Source organism: Loxodonta africana, chromosome 15 (genome assembly GCF_030014295.1).
Source record: "Loxodonta africana isolate mLoxAfr1 chromosome 15, mLoxAfr1.hap2, whole genome shotgun sequence".
In the NCBI taxonomy this organism is placed as follows: domain Eukaryota; kingdom Metazoa; phylum Chordata; class Mammalia; order Proboscidea; family Elephantidae; genus Loxodonta; species Loxodonta africana.
This window is the reverse complement of record NC_087356.1, coordinates 1125880-1138469: the sequence shown is the minus strand read 5'-3', so window position 1 is coordinate 1138469 and position 12590 is coordinate 1125880. Positions and strand designations below refer to the sequence as shown.

The following is a 12590-nucleotide window of genomic DNA, read 5'->3' as shown; positions in this document are numbered from 1 at the left end:
CTCCCGGAGTGCTGAGCTCACCAGGTGTGCTGTGTGTGACAGTTTTGCCAGGTGTTTGCAGCACCGTTATGCGGACAGCCTTCTGTCCAGCTTTGGTTAACAGTGTCCTCACTGCCCCTCCTAGACCCTAAGGCCGTGCACATATTTTAGTTTTTTATTTCCACAGCAACGTTCTTCCAGTATATTCCAGGACAGGCTAGGGTATGCTTGGGTAACAAACAGCCTCCCAAATCCTAGTGACTTATGACAATAAAGGCTTGTTTCTCACTGAAGCTCTGTATTCATGGAAGGTGACTTAATAACCTACTGTTTCTAGGTCTCTGGACTGAGAGGAAGCCTGGCCTGACGCATCACACAGAGGCCCTGGACTTGAAGCTGTGACTGTGTAAGACTTTGACTGCCTTCCTGGGGCACGGAGAGTGCACTCTCCTTGTGGGAATAGAATGAGACAAATATTTGGTGACCATAGTGACAGATTTAGCAGTCATTATTGACATTCACAGATTCACCTGGATGTCAGCCTTCCGGGCTTGACCAGGATGGCACGTCCCCTCTTCTACAGAGTTATCAGTGAACTGCTTTGGCTGATGGAATGTGAGTGGACGCTACACGTGTCCCTTCCAGCTGGAAGCTTGAAGACCCTGTGCTGCCTCACAATGGTGGCTGCTCTGTCAGCCGGGTCCTGGAGTGTGGAGACATGAAGCCAAACCCCCAGGCAGTGTGAGTGAGAAACTGTTGTCCTGATAAGAGACTAGGATTTGGGGGGGCTGTTTGTTACCACGGCATATCTGGAATCTTTTGGGGTTGTTTGTTATGACAGTCCTATCCAGACTGACACCAAAGAAAATGTCCCCCTTCTGGTCAGCACTGGTGGTGTTTGAAGAGCAGCACTCATGACGAGGAGGAGACAAGTTAAAAGAAAAAAAAAAGGAGAAGAATAAGGTGCTGAGGAAGAATGGTGGAGCAGAAAGATGGAAAGGACCTGGAGTCATAGGGCAGAGCCACCAAATTAGCCTGGGGACTCTCCGACCCCCAGGCTCCCTGTTACGTGATGTTACTTGAAGCAGCACAGATGGTGTGGACAGAATAATGGCCCCTCAAAGATGCCTCATCTCAGAACCTGTGAATATGCTATTTTACATGGCAAAGCGACTTGGCTGATGTGACTAAGTGAAGGGTCTTGAGGGAGATTATCTAGGTGGGCCCAGTGTAACCACAAGGGTCCTTAAAAGAGGGAGGCAAGAAGGTCAAAGTCAGAAGGAGACAGGGCAATGGAAGAGGAGTAAGGTGCCTGAGCCAGGGGGTGCAGGCGGCCTCTAGAAACAGGGAAAAGACAAGGAAATGGATTCTGCCTGGAGCCTCCAGGGAGAAGCGAGCACTGCCAAACCTTGATGTTGGCCCCACAAGACCCCACTTGGACTTCTGACCTCCAGAACTGTAAGAGAATAAATATCTACTACCTTAAGTGACTCTGTAATTTTTTTAACTTTATTATTTTTTTTATCTTTAGCGACTCCGTAATTTCTTACAGCAGCAATAGGGGACTAACAGAGATGGGTCCACTGCCCTAGCGACTGCACATCTTTTCACTGAGCCGGCAGGTCATTGCCCAGCAGAACAGTCTTTGGAAGTGAACAGTTAACACACTTCCTTGTGTATTTTAAAAAGAATAAGTAAATAGAGTTGGAGAGAGAAAAGGAATTAACATTGTTTAACTCATTTCCCACTCCCCACAAGGAAGAAACCAGCAGAGTCCTAGTCTTCACCGCGTCTTCCTTGTTCTGTCTGCATCTCCTCGCTGCTCCGGACTGAGGCCCTTCGCTGCGGCCTGGGCCTTCCCCACATTACGGCAGCACTGGAGTCCACTGTAATGTCCAGTTCGGTGGTGGCAGGGATTTGAGCCGAGCTGCGGCTGAGCTGAAGCCGGGGCCAGACCCATGCCATCTTGGGGGACAGGCAGTGACCCGGACGGTGGTCTGCTGAGTGAACGAAACTTCCCAGCATTGAGGGGGCAACACTCCTGTGCCCAGGTCCGCCTGGCCAGGTCCACTCTAGGATTGTAATAATTCCTTCTTGTGGACCCACAGGCCTCAGGGGACAAATGACGGGCAGGACGAGGGCTGCAGAGAGTTCCGCGGCGAGAGGATGGAGCTCGCGGTTTCTCAGAGGGTAACCAGCTCCGCACTCGGCGCCCAGAAAGTGGGGTCAGGGAGGGCCGGCGCCAGGGAGGGAGGGCCCGGAAGGGGAGCAGGAGGGTGAGCAGGCGGGGTGGGGTCAGAGGACGTGCGTGTGGGGCCGGGGAGGGCGGAGGCAGCCGGCCAGCGCGAGGGGCCGGGCGGCCAGCACCGTGCAGCCGTGCTCTGCTCTGCAGCGCTACCTGGACGGCGACTCCTGGGACCCCGAGAACCGGCCGCGCGGGCTCCTGGGCGGCTGCCCGCTCTTCCGGCACAGGTACCGCGCCGCGCAGCCCTTCCCGCGCTCCCTGCGGGCGGAACCCCGGGCTCCCCGCGTGGACCCCGCTGGCTCCCGCGGGCTGATGCCGGCGAGCGCGGGGTGCGCCCGGGGCAGTGCGAGGTGGGTGGGCGCTGCGCCCCGGGGAAGGCCTTTCCAGATGTGTGAGCGCTGCGGACCGCCGCGCAGCCCGTGCGCCTCGGGAGGCCCCTCGGCCTCGAGCCCGCAGCTGCACGCAGAGTCGGCGACTGTGTGGACCGGCAAGTGCCAGGCGCGCGGCGGTGCCCGGTGCGGCCGTGTGCGCAGCAGGCGCGCGGAAAAGCGGGCCCGACAGCGTCGCCAGGGCTGGTCTGCCAGCCAGGGGGCGTTTTCCTGCCACAGGGATGGACTGCCCTGCACCCCAGTGTCCGGGCCTCAGGGGTGGGGCAGACACTGATGGCGCTTCAAGGAGCCCCCTCGGAATACAGGCGTGCGGAGTGGACGGCAGAGGAGCAACGGGGGTACTTCCCTTGTAAGGTGGGCTCAGGTCAGCCGCCTCATTTGATGCCACTGTGGACGCCCTGAGAACGGGTCGGAGCAGGAGGTGCACCTCAGCCCACGGAGACAATGGCTCAGTGCCAGGGCCATGAGGGATCTGTCAAGAGCAGAACTCAGCGCTTGTCTCTCATTGTGGGTTCTTTATCCTGAGCCTTGCTGGACAGGGGATCCCCACCTCAGGCTGTTGAAAAGCCCACTCTTAGAGCCATGCTTTGGGGTTGTAGCTTATGAAAACCTCTATTCTTTTTTTTTTTTAATTTTTACTGTGCTTTAAGTGAAAGTTTACAAATCGAGTCAGTGTCTCGTACAAAAATTTATATACACCTTTTTTATGTACTCCTAGTCGTTCTCCCCAAATGAGGCAGCACAGCCCTTCCCTCCACTCCCTGTTTTCGTGCCCATTCTGCCAGCTTCTGACCCCCTCTGCCCTCTCATCTCCCCTCCAGACAGGAGCTGCCAACACAGTCTCTTTTGTCTACTTGATCCAAGAAGGAAAGCCTTTATTCTTAATGTCAATATGTCCCCAAGGACAATTAACTAGTTAGCCCATGCTTTGTTTCTCCAGACTGAGCTGGGCTGAGAAGGAAGGAGATGCCTGGAGGAAAAGTCGGGGTGGCCTTAGAGAAAAAACCGGGGTTCCTAGTGGACCAGGGTAGGGGCTTAGGAGAGGTGAAAGGTGAGAGGTGTGGGATAATGGGTGTGTCCTTGAGTGTCCCCCAACTTCTCAGACCCTCTTCTCCCCCACCACCTTCCCACACATAAGTCACTGTTCTCAAAGTGGGGGCTAGGGACCCCAGGGCTCCCCAAAACCCTTTCAGGTGGTCATGAGGTCAAAATTATCATGACACAGTTAAGATGCTCTTTTGTTTTTTTCCACTCTGAGTCTCCTGTGACTGTGCAGTGGCTGTTTGCAGAGGCTGTGGGATGTGTGCCGTTCTGGCAGGCTGAATCAGAAGCAGGTCTGAGAGTCCAGCCGTCTTCTGCTAAGACAGACATTAAAGGAGTTTGTAAAAACGTAGAACAATGCCACTCTTCCTACCGAAATTTTTTCATTTTGTTTTGGAAAAGATGGGTGTTTTCATAAAAAAAATTTTTAATGGGTTTATTATTGTTATTTCAAATGAATTGATAAGCATTAATTTTCTTTTATAATTGCTAGTATGATGAATATCAGTGGATATAACCCACACAATAGGTAAAATTTCACATTCCCAAATAATTTTTAAGAGCGCAAAGAGATGCTGAGACCAAAAGGTTTGAGAACTGCTGCTTCCTGCCAGACTTAATCCTGTCACATCTCTTTACATACACAGCCTGTCCCCGCGTTCCTGTCTTTTCAGCGTAGCTACTGGGCTGTCCCTTCTTTGCCGTCTCACTTTAGAGAACCGCAGTTTAAGATATGGAACAGAATTCCGATATCCAAGTTACTGATTTGGGCCAAATGGAAGGGACTGCCCCGTGAATTGTCTGACCTGTTTAGAGAGAGCGTTGGTCGAGAGGCAGAGGCTCAGCGTGTTTCCTGTGTGGCCACCATACAGAGACTGCACCGTTTCACGTTTACTCATCCATGGGAGGGGTACTGCCTGCCCTGTGGGGCTGTTGTGAAGTGTGAATGAGAAAATGTTGAGTAGGCATTCAGTAAGTCTGGTTATGGGATGACACCAAAAACACAAAAAAAGAAAAAGATAAAAGTCCTATTGCCCTGACAAATCACTTTTCTATTCTTCCTAATATTAGTCTACTTCATAATTTCATCATGCATGTAAAAAAACAAACAAACAAAAAACCCAAACCCATTGCTGTTGAGTCGATTCTGACTCATAGCAACCCTATAGGACAGAGTAGAACTTCCCCACAGGTTTTCCAACGAGCGGCTGGTGGATTCAAACTGCCGACCTCTTGGTTAGCAGCTGAGCTTTTAACCACTGCACCACTAGGGCTCCGTAAAAAAAAATGATGATAGTACAGACAAAATTTCATATTCTGCTTTTCTTCCCAATGACTGAAGATCCTGATATCTGCGTATTTCAAGGTTCACACTGTACCCTCAGAAGTAATCTCTCCATGTGTTAGAAGACAGTGACCCTGGTTTCTGCTGATGTCAAATGTTCCATGGTAGGCCAGAAATACAACTTTACTCACTGGGGTGCTGAGGCCTCTTGGACTATCACCCTGGGCCTTTGCCAACAGGCCTTTGAAGTTAGGTAGCTGTGGGGTGGAGTTTGTGGCAGTAAAGTCTTGCTCACTGGAGGCCTGTGAGTGCCAGTGTGTGGTGGGAAGTTTGTATGCGGTCAGGCACTCAGGACAGAAGAGCCCAGGAAACAATTATCTTCAAAACGGAAAGAGATTGTGCAATGTGCTGTGCACACAGCTGCTGCCCTTCTCAGCACAGGGGTTCCCATCCTAAGGAATGGCGCCCAAGACTAGCTTGCTGAGCTGAGAGCTCTCTCTTACTCGGTTGGAGAGTCCCCCAGATTCTGGGAATGCTGAGGGCCACCCCTGGCCTGCCCTGACCCTCAACGAGATGGACTGACACAGTGGATGCAACAGTGGGCTCAAGCGAAGCAATGATTGTGAGGACGGCGCAGAACTGGGCAGCGTTTCGTTCTGCTGTACACAGGGTCGCTCTGAGTCGGAACTGACTCGACAGCACCTAACAACAACACCACCCCTGCCCTGTGGTGCACACGGCTGCCTGCTGTTTGTTGAGACTGCGGGAGGATTCTGGGAGAAACTTTTGGCTCCTCACTGGGGTTTGCAGTGAAGATTAAAAAGAAAAATCTGAAATGAGATAAGCTTTAAACAGATTTTTGAGTTTGTTTATTGGCAGGCTTTCACAGGGCCCTGGCTGGTGGGAGGGAGGGCACATGTCTAGGTGTGGTGCACATCTCTCAGCAAGACCTCTTAAAAAGTCCCACTAGATGGCTCTGTGCTTGAGAGACCTTACTGCCATCCACCAGACTCCTTGTCTGGCCTCCCACAGGCGGAGCCTCGCTGCTTTCCTTTTTCTTTCCCTTCACTCTCTTCTCCTTTCTTCCCTGCAGTGCAAATTTCCCTTCCTAATTTTTCATATTTTTAACATTTTCCCTTAGTCTTGTTTTTATACAAGCAAGTATTTCACGAACACATTCGTGTTGTAAGAGTCAAATAATAGAGAAATCCAGAAAGTGCCCTGAACTTCTTCCACCTCCCTGCCACCAACCACTTCTAGTATTTTAGTGTATTATAGACGTTTTCTACGTGTGTTTCTATGAGTTCATATACACCTGTGAACACCATTTGTTTTTATTGTGGTGAAAATACACAGCAAAACATACACCAATCCAGCAATTCCTACATGTATAATTCAGTGACATGGATTAGATTCTTCAAGTTGTGTAATTATTTTCGCTATCTTTCACCATGTTATTCTACCACCATGAATGTAAACTCGATGCCCCCGAAGCAGAAATTCCCCCTTTTCCCTGCCCTATTCTGTGGTAATCACTGATAATCTTTGGTTTCTAGGTATTATACGGATCCCCCCAGTGGCGCAGTGGTTAAGAGCTTGGCTAAAAACCAAACCAAATCCATTGCTGTCAAGTCGATTCCGACTCATAGTGACCCTGTAGGACAGAGTAGAACTGCCCCATTCAGTTTCCAAAGAGGGCCTAGTGGATTCAAACTGTCGGCCTTTTGGTTAGCAGCTGAGCTCTTAACTGCTGCACTGCCAGGGTTTCCAAGAGCTCAGCTGCTAACCAAAAGGTCTGTAGTTCGAATCCACCAGCCGCTCCTTGGAAACCCTGTGGGGGAGTTCTATAGGATCGCTGTGAGTCGGAATCGACTTGACAGCAACAAGTTTGTTTTTTTTTGTTGTTTGTTTAGTATATTATCTTATTTTCTGTGAGATCATACAGTATTTGTACTTTCGTGACTGATTTATTTGGCTCAGCATGTTTTCAAGGTTGATCCATGTTGTGGCATGTATCAAAACTTCATTTTTCTTCATGGCTAATATTCTAAGAGGCAGTCATTCGAACAGAACAAGGAGATACCAAAACCAAAAACCAAACCCACTGCCGTCGAGTCGATTCCGGCTCATAGGGATGCTAAAAAAAAACAACAAACCAAACTCACTGCTGTCGAGTCGATTCCAACTCATAGGGACCCCATAGGACAGGGTAGAACTGCCCTGTAGGGTTTCCAAGGAGCACCTGGCGGATTCCAACTGCTGACCTTTTGGCTAGCAGCCGTAGCACTTAACCACTACACCACCAAGGTTTCCCATAGGGATGCTATGTGGTTTAAAATCAGGAACGGTGTGCATCAGAGCTGTATCCTTTCACCATGCTTATTCTGTATGTTGAGCAAAGAATCCGAGAAGGTGGACTCTATGAAGAAGAACGGGACGTCAGGATTGGAGGAAGAGTCATTAACAACCTGGGTTATGCAGATGACACAACCTTGCTTGCTAAAAGTGAAGAAGACTTGAAGCACTTGCTGATGAAGGTCAAAGACCACAGCCTTCAGTATGGATTGCACTTCAACATAAAGAAAACAAAAATCCTCATGTCTGGACCAGTAAGCAACATCATGATAAATGGAGAAAACATTTAAGTTGTCGAGGATTTGATTTGAGAAATCTGTTTCGATTATGGAGATTGTGAAGTATAATTTCTTTTGTTTCCTCATTTGGCACAGTACGTATCTTTTGAACGGACTTGTTCCTGAAGAGAATGGGTTTCCCCTGTAGACCCTGCGGGATCTGTGTACAGTATTGCTCCACCACAGAGGTCCTTCAGGTGACCAAGAATGCCACGCTCACAGTCTTGCTGGCCCTCAGACTCGCCCATCCCTGGGGCAGAGTAGAGCCTCAGGCGGGAGCCGGGCTGGTTCTAACTGGAAAGCCCTAGGGAGAGGCCTCCCCCAGGATACTTGGCTGTTGGTGCTGTATTCCCATTGCTGTTTTCTCAGCAAACCCCGAAACCAAACCTGTTACCGTAGGGTCGATTCCGACTCATAGCGGTCCTGTGTGTTTCAGAGTAGAACTGCACTCCGTAGGGTTTTCAAAGCTGTGATCTTGGAAATAGATTGCCAGGAATTGCCTGACCTTTCTTTTGCAGCACTTTCTGAATAAGCCCTAAAAAAAAAAAAAATTTTTTTTTTTTGCATCAAGCCTCACAACCTCATGAATAAGCCAATCACCGTCCTGGGGGATGAGGCCACCGTGACGCCTGGACCAAGCAGGAGCCAGCCTTGGGGCTGGGTAGGTGGAGCAGCCTGGGAATCCTGGCAGGGGAGGAAGAGCCGCCTGCTGCATCTGCCACAGCGTAGCTTCACCAAGTGAATAAACTGTTCTACGATAGTTTACAGTTTGTCTCTCTGTCTTATGAGGTCCTTTCTATTCTTGCCACCTACTCCTTAATTATGCTTGCCCATGCTTCTCCTTTAGCTTTCTGCCTGCTTCCCTCTAGCCCTTCCCGCCCTACCTCCCCTCCTCTCATTTCACCTCCTGGGGACTTTTTCCTCCTGCCCACAGACTCCTCACTTCTTGGTGTGCTGTGCAGAGCACTTTGCTTCTCTCTCTGCCTCCTGGCTGCTCCTGCAGCTCATCCGGGTATAACCCAGTAAGGATAATTGCTAAACCAAAGGCTCTCTGCTCCAGGAAACAGTCATAGTAATAGCCCAGTAGACAGCAATAGTGCTAGCTACTTGTGGTTTAATGATAACGTGTACAGTTTGTCTTAAGAGGTCCTATCTATTCTTGTCCTCTGCTCCTTTTTTGTGCTTGGCCATGCTTCTCCATCGGCTTTCTGCCTAGTCTGTATTGGCACCTTCCTTCCACTCCTCTGTCTTCCCAACAGACTCTGATCTCTTTGGGGATAGGAGCTGCCTGACTCGAGTTCCCATTAGTTTCTTCATCATGGTGCCGGTGCTTAATAAAAGGGTCAGGAAGGAAGGTAAGAAGAGAGGGGGAGAGGGCGGGAGGGAGGGAGGGGGGCACCCCTTTCCGCACAGTTTCTCCCATGGAGAGCTGCTGATACGGGGGTGCAGATTGACGTACTTTTTATCAGGGATTCCGATGGAGGGAATTTTTCCTTCCTCCCTTTCTCTTTGTCTCAGTAAGTCTTTCTGTTCCATTTGGAGACTTTGGCAATTAGCAAATATACGTTTCCCTTGGTTAAGTGAACATCATGACTAAAATTAAACCGCAGAACTTTGAAACCCCCCCTTGATGTGTTCTCAGTCACCCTGTTGGCTCAGGGCCTGTAGCCTGACAGTTACCACAAGATGATTCAACAGTCTGTGTTTCCGCTCACGGTCAGTCCATCCAGGCCTGTGTGTGGCTCCTGAGGGTGGCTGGGAGGTTAAGTTATGATCTTAACTGTGGCGTTTACTAGAAGGCGAGTGGTTTCTTTGCTCTCTGCCTTTGGGGTTTGTTCTTCACAGCCACCATTCAATGGGCTGCATGTGGCTTTTTTTTTTTTTTTTTAATTGTGGTGAGTATATACATATAACAAAACAAATTACCATTTCAGCATGTTTTAATTTTTTTACACGTACAATGCAGGGACATTAGTTACTTTCATCATGTTCCCAATTTTTTCCGTGACTTTTTAATGAAGGCGGAACACCTATTTCCTGCTGTTTAACGGGAAGAGATCGATATGGGGAGTTATTACGGCTGAGTTGGAGGTGTCCTCTGAGGCAAAATGCAGAAGAGACCAGGAAAGAGGGGCCGGGTGTTCATCCAGAGCCACCTGTGAGAGCAGGTGGTTTTGAAGTTCTTGTTGGCATCGCATTCCGGAACATCTGCGTTGGCTGGACTCATGAGGCCATCAAGGGCTGCGTGCAGGGACATCTCCTGTCAGGAGCGCATTCCGATTTGTATGTGAAGGTGTGTTTTCTGTTAGACAAAAACTCATTTTTTATTTAGATTTTGAAAAAAAAATACAAGTGTTTAAAATTTTTTTTTAAATGCACCAAAGCCTGCCTTTTATTGTTTTGTTTATTGTCATTTTTTTAAATGAAGTTTTTTTGAATCATTTTTGATTTGTAGAAACCTGCAAAGACAGTGTAGAGAACTCCCACGCACCCACCCAGTTTCCCTACCGCTAACATCCTGCATCATCACCATGGCGTACGTGTTAAAACTAAGAAGCGGACACTGGCGTGTTACTGTTTATTCATTTCTAGGCTTTATTTAGATTTCTTTAGTTTTTCCATTACTGTCCTTTTTCGGTTCCAGGACCCCAGCTAGGTACCACATGGTGTTTCGTTGTCCTGTCTTCTCAGCCTCTGACAGTTCCTCAGTCTTCCCATGTTTTTCATGATTTTGACACTTTTGAAGAGTGCTAGTCAAGTCCCTCAAATTGGGTTTGTCTGATGTTTTTCTCATGGTGAAACTGGAATTACAGGTTTTGGGGAAGAATCACATAGAAGTGCCATTCTCATCACATATCAGAGGTGTGTACTGTTAATAGGACTTGTCACTGGTGATGTGAGCCTTGAGCACCTGGCTAAGGTGGTGTTTTTTCCAGGTTTCTCCATTGTAAGACTACTTTTTCTCCCTTTGGAAGCAATTCACTAAGTGTGGCCCACACTCAAAGGGTGGGGGTGGGAAGGTAGTTAAGCTCTACTTTCAGGAGGGGAGAGTAGTAATATGAATTATTTATGTATAGAAGATTTGTCCCTTTGCCCCCATTATGAAATCATTCGTTTGTATCAGGATGACTCATGTATATTTATTTTATGCTTTGGGTTATAATGCAATACTACATTATTTATTTTATTGTTCATTTTTTTCCAGCCATTGGGAGCTCTTTCAGTCAGCTTCAATGTCCCTGTGACATGCCCCCATCCTTTTATTTTTTATTTTTTGAGTGCTTCCTTATTTCCTAACACTATCAGATGCTCCAGGCTCACCTTGCATTTTCTCTGCCTCAGCTCTAGAATCAGCCCTTTCTCCAAGGGGCTGTATTTCCTTTTACTTGAGAATGGTTATTTAGAAACCAAGATCTCTGTGCAAAGCTCTCATTTTTATATAAGAAAAGAATGATCCATTCCATAGTTCCTTTTCTGGTCATCTACTTTCCCCCAGTGCGTTACATTGAACAATTTTAAACAAAGCAAAATTGAAAACTTTTACATTGATTACTCACATATCCACCGCCTGTTGTTGTTGTTAGGTGCCGTCGAGTCAGTTCTGACTCGTTGCGACCCTATGGGACAGAGTAAAACTGCCCCTAGGGTTTCCAAGGAGCAGTTAGTGGATTCGAACTACTGACCTTGGATAGGGCTCCTATCCACCACCTAGATTCTACCATTAACATGTTGGTGGCATAGTGGTCAAGAGCTACCACTGCTAACCAAAAGGTCAGCAGCTTGAGTCCTCCAGGCACTCCCTGGAAACCCTGTGGAGCAGTTCTACTCTGCCTGAGAGGGTAGCTATGAGGCAGAATCAACTCGACAGCAACAGGTTTGGGTCTTGGTTTTATACTTGCTTTGGGAGCCCTGGTGGTGCAGTGGTTAGGAGCTCGGCTGCTAACCAAAAGATTAGCAGTTCAAATCCACCAGCCGCTCCTTGGAAACCCTATGAGGCAGTTCTGCTCTGTCCAGTAGGGTCACTATGAGTTGGAATTGATTGGATGGCAACGGGTTTGGATTTTTTGGATACTTGCTTTAAGTAGCCCTGGTGGTGCAATGACTAAGGCGCTGGCTGCTAACCAAAAAGTTAGTGGTTTGAACATACTAGCAGCTCTGCCGGAGAAAAGATCTGGCAGTCTGCTCCTGTAGAGGTCAGGAAACCCTGTGGGGCAGTTCTGCTCTGTCCTGTAGGGCTGCTATGGTTGGAATTGACTTGATAGCACACAACAACAACATACTTGCTTCCTCACTTATCTACTCATCTGTACATCTCTATTCACTAGTCCTTTTGTTTGTTGCATGCATTTTAAAGTTGCAAACATGAGTGCATTTACCCCTAAGTACTTCAGTGTGTACACCATTATGAGAGTTAATGAAAGCTCAGTATGTGTTCAGTTCTTTTTCTTTTGTTGTGAAGTTTGATACAATGACATGCGGAAATCTTGAGCTTACATTCACGGTTTTGACAAATGCACACACCTATGTAACCCAAATCCCTTCACCATATAGAACATTACCATCACCCAGAGAGTTCCCTCAAGCCCTTCCTCCTCAATCCCTGACCCCACCCTTTCAGAGGCAACCACTATTCTGATTTTTTCCCACTATCAGTTACTTTTGCCAGTTTTAGAATTTAATATAAATAGAATCATACCATATGTTCACTCAGAATATATTCTGCTTGTATATGACTTCGATTTTATCCTTTACAGTAATGAAAATGAATGGACTACAGTTATAATACACACTAAAGATGAATCTCATAAGCCATGTTGAGTGAGAGAAGCCAGACACAAAAGAATACACAGTGTTTAAGTCCCATTTCTGTAATATTCAAAAGCAATAAAAAATAACTTAAGAAGTTACAAGTCAGAATGGTGTCTGGCACCGAGCAGGAGGGAGGGAGCAGTAATGAGGGACCGTAAAGGGTAAGCTCTGTGCTGGTAATGTGATGTGATTTTCCTTGACTTGGAGGG

At 47.9% G+C, this 12590-nt stretch overlaps 1 protein-coding gene across 1 annotated transcript in view; it reads left to right on the top strand.

The window, feature by feature from the left end:
• Positions 1-2338: 2338 nt before the first annotated feature.
• The window catches only part of ACOXL (acyl-CoA oxidase like), a 61691-nt gene continuing 51439 nt past the window's right edge, over positions 2339-12590 (top strand). Inside the window, exons 1-3 of the mRNA XM_064269036.1 lie at positions 2339-2451; positions 8144-8927; positions 9594-9865. The gene's annotated coding sequence lies outside the window, so the exon portion shown is untranslated. The remainder of the gene's footprint in view (positions 2452-8143; positions 8928-9593; positions 9866-12590) is intronic.